Source organism: Leptopilina heterotoma, unplaced genomic scaffold (genome assembly GCF_015476425.1).
Source record: "Leptopilina heterotoma isolate Lh14 unplaced genomic scaffold, ASM1547642v1 Lhet_245, whole genome shotgun sequence".
Taxonomy (NCBI): domain Eukaryota; kingdom Metazoa; phylum Arthropoda; class Insecta; order Hymenoptera; family Figitidae; genus Leptopilina; species Leptopilina heterotoma.
This window is the reverse complement of record NW_025110961.1, coordinates 1024894-1029074: the sequence shown is the minus strand read 5'-3', so window position 1 is coordinate 1029074 and position 4181 is coordinate 1024894. Positions and strand designations below refer to the sequence as shown.

Sequence of the window (4181 nt, the reverse complement as noted above, 5' to 3'; positions counted from 1 at the left end):
TTTTAAGTTAAAGTCGGTGCGGTTTTTAAAGTACGTGTAATACCTGAAAATGAGATACAATAATATTTAAAAAATATTAATATTATGAACAATTTTTCAATGGGGACACCACTGACATGGTGTGCTCGACAAACTGATACTTGCTTTCTGCCACCAACCGTACAAGTTACAGATGTGATAGAATGATGTAATGTTTTTTCTTTAAGAAGCTATGCATATCACCAATACTATTAACGCTTAATAAGGCAATTATCTGCACTAGGTTATTTAAATATCAGGTATGATATTCAAAATTTTCGATAATTAGAGTAGAGGGGGGTAATGTAGTGCACTGGCTTTACTGACTAAACGAATGAATTGAATTACTTGCCGTTGGTATGGTAGGGTTAAGGTATCAAATTATAGTAATGTATATTATTTTGGCTTTATTGTGCTTCTTCTAAAAGAAGTTGTGGCGTCACTTCAAAAACACTAGATTTCGAAACCATATTTCCGTTTTTTTAGTGACTTGAAGAAAATGTAAGGTTCGTTAAAAAAGTATCAGGTAAGTGCTTTTTCCATGTAAAATTTACTTCTAAACACTAGTATTGTTTTGGGGGTTGGGCGCAATGTAGTGCAATTATACAGAGTACCGTAAATATGAATTATTTAACCATGTTTGCTTTTTGCAAATTTTTGCAGTTTTCTTTCAATTTTATCTAACACAGGACCAGAGAAATCTCTAGTTTATAGTGCTGTCCACGAGACGAGATGATATTATGCAAAGTCTAGATCTCGTCTCGGTTTTTACATGCAAAGTCTCGTCTGGTGGGCATCACTACTAGTTTATAGTTTTTTAAGTTTCTTATGTTCCTAATATTATATCTAATAAAATAAAATCGTTTATAATATATTCTCTGCTTTTTATTTCACTAATAAAGTGGTGCACTACATTGCCCCACAAATTTTAGAATCTCGAAAAAAAGTGCCTTCAGTTTTTTGGATATAGAAAGCTCCATCTACATCTACAAAAGAATAATGTACACCATAAATGTAGCTAGAAGCATTGTCTTTCCAACGAGTCCTTATTGATCAAAATTGGTTGAAAATTGCGACCACAGGAGTCTTCAAAAGAAAAGTGCACTACATTACCCCCTTCTACTCTACTTAAAAATATTAAACTTACGGACAGGCGATTTTTATTTTTTTTTAGCACTGGATGAAAATTATTCTGTTAGCATAATTACTATATAAAAATATAGACTCTTATCTGTACAACATAATTTTTCTGGTACTAAAAATGTGAGAATCAATATTAATTTTTGGGCAGGACATGAAAATGACATTTTAATTTTAATCACCCTAGGGGTGACGAGTACTAGTACAAAAGTTAGATTTTAACGAAAAACGAAGTTAACAATAGTTAAAATCTATTGCAATAATTGTCATTTGACAAATATTAAGATGTTGCACAACTCCCCACTCTTCCCTACAAAATGTAATAAGTGTTACGAGCGACTACCATCTCGCTCGTTAACTTTCGATATATCGATTTACGAGTTATCGAAGCGCGAATTATAACATTTCGTTAATAAACTTAATTATTTTTAGTATTTTCTCACGACTTTAGACAATTATTGACGAGACTAAACAAGAAAGTTTGACTATTGTAAAATATAATACTTCACGGTTTAATAGTTTCTAAATTCTGAATATGTATTTGAAAATCAACATTTCTTAGAATTGTCATAAATCAAGTAGAATAGCGAAAGAAAATGTAATCTCTAGTTTCTTTAGAGTCATAAAACCGAGAAACCCTCGAAAGAATATAAAAAATATCTCAAGTGTCCTTTTCCATAGGACAATGCAACATGTGTTTACCATACTTGTGACCACAGAAATGGCTTCGAAAAGTCACGTACACATAGACTTTCATTATGCGACGAACTTTAATTATCAATTGTATAATATGAACATTATGAACAATTGACAATAATATTATATTGTTGCTAATTATGCAATATGAATGTATTATTTGAAAATGATATTATTAGTAAACTTCATCTAATTGAGTGTTGTAATATTATGGTATTGAATATAAATATATATTTGTAACGTATTAATATAATAATAATATTATATTATGATATATTATCAAATTGGTTATCGTTGTAATTGTTATTTATATTTAAATATGATGAGTGCAGTATAAGAGATTTATTGTTACTAGATATGATGTAAATAATTAATAATTGTGTAATTAGTGTGAATGAAAAAGGGTTATGTTCACTTGTTGTGATACATGTTTTCAATACGTAGAGTATGTTTATACGTGTATTAGTGCAGTGCAGTGTTGGTGTTGTGATTCTGAACACTCCATAGACTTTACAAACTCTATAACAGGGCATGCGCAAAGATTTTGCCATGGACCAAGGGCTAAATGCTCCCTCACGAATTCAGTTCTACTTTGGAGTTCTTTCGTAATGTACTTCAGAGTAGTCCCAAAAATAGTCATAAGAATAACTTCGACTTGTGTAATGTTTTTGACTTTAATAAATGTATTGGGTTTACTGCGAATTTAGTTGGATTAATAATTAATTAATATTATTAATTATTAATTAATATTATTAATTATTAATTGATCCTTCTTATTCGTGAGGTTTTTCCCTCCGTTTTAACGGAAATTAACTTGTTTTATTTGAATATTTCCGCCTTCCTTTTCAAAGGATTAAACCAAGATTGAACATCAAATCAAATCGCGGATCTTACGCCTGCGCGTAAATAACGTAACTCCGCACGTAACATAAGGACAAAGACAGTGACGCCTGTAGTGATTATGGTGGAACCAATAAATCTGTGAAATTAAGTGATAAACAGACAAAGTCGGACGCACTCTCTGTTCCTTCATCTGTAACACCCGATCTTCTTTCAGCTGTCATCGATGCTATTCGGGTAGCAGTTGCGAAGGGGGAAGTTAGTGCCTTTAATTCTTTTTAAAATCAGTTGGCGAAAATGTTTACAGATTTTTCTAATAAACAGCAAGAGTTTAATTTGGAGCTTAATAATACTGTTGCTACTCTTAGAGATAACATTAATTACAACAAAAATAAAATAAATTCTCCTGAAATAATTGTCGAAAACAAAATAAAATTACTTGAGTGTCCGTCACTTTCGCCAAAAATGCAACTTTTTAATTTTGTTTTTCAATACTTATTTCAAAAATTATTTTCAAATTTCGAGAATATTCTTTATCAGCATGCTTTCCTCTAATTATCTTAAGGTAGGGGAGACCGGGGCTAAACCGGACGGATTTGGACTTTGACCAAAAAACTCATAGAAACAAATATTTTTTGTTAAAGAGTAATATACCATTTTGAAGCTTGTTCCTTCACCTACAAATCGCACTTGTTCGTTTTTAAAAAACTACAATAGCTTTGGAGATATATTGCTTTGAAGGTGGCTACCTCAAAAACGAAAATCTGAAAATTGGTGGGGCTAAACGACATTTTTATATAATTATTAACGGCAACTATTATTACAAGAAAAATGACATGTCCCTAAAACCTCATGCAATATATGCTTCACGAAATAGCGCGTTCACAGGTTATTAACATTATTTGAAATTCTTCATGGTTTCGGAAATATTTGACTTGTCCGGTTTAGCCCCAGTCAAAATTTTTTCTTAACTCCTTTATTATACATATGTAAAAAACTTTTTTGCCTATCTTAGTACATATTTGGAGAATAAAAATAATGGTTTGTTTTTAATTTTTATTTAATATCATAATCTGCAGACAGCATCCAGATCAAATCTCCAAAAAGTTAATTGTCCAATTGCGGACAGTTTATCTCAAGATTGACAAATCGGAAACAAAAAATCCAAACTGCTTTTTAAAAAGGAAGGTGTTTTGCATAGAAATCCTACACCAATAAAGAAAAATCGACTAAAGTAAAAAAATAGCAGATGTTTCAATAATTTGTTTCAAAATACACTATGTTTTTCACTATTTCTCTAGTCTGCAAAAATGTTTTTTTTTTAATTTTTTGACTATTTTCTGTTTTAAACCTTATATGTATAGTAAGAGGCCATCAATAAATTACCTAAAATTCTTTTGCAAATTGAAACCCCTCCACTTTTTTATATCAGACACTGTTACATACATTAGCACTAATGTTTCTACTGGTCATAACTAAAAGCTGGA

General features: G+C 30.7%; 1 long non-coding RNA gene across 1 annotated transcript; it reads left to right on the top strand.

The window, feature by feature from the left end:
* The first annotated feature begins 1697 nt into the window (after positions 1 to 1697).
* Positions 1698 to 2549, top strand: LOC122503123. Its single transcript, XR_006301708.1, has 2 exons — positions 1698 to 1756; positions 1840 to 2549. It is a non-coding gene; the product is annotated as an uncharacterized LOC122503123 (long non-coding RNA).
* Positions 2550 to 4181: the final 1632 nt, after the last annotated feature.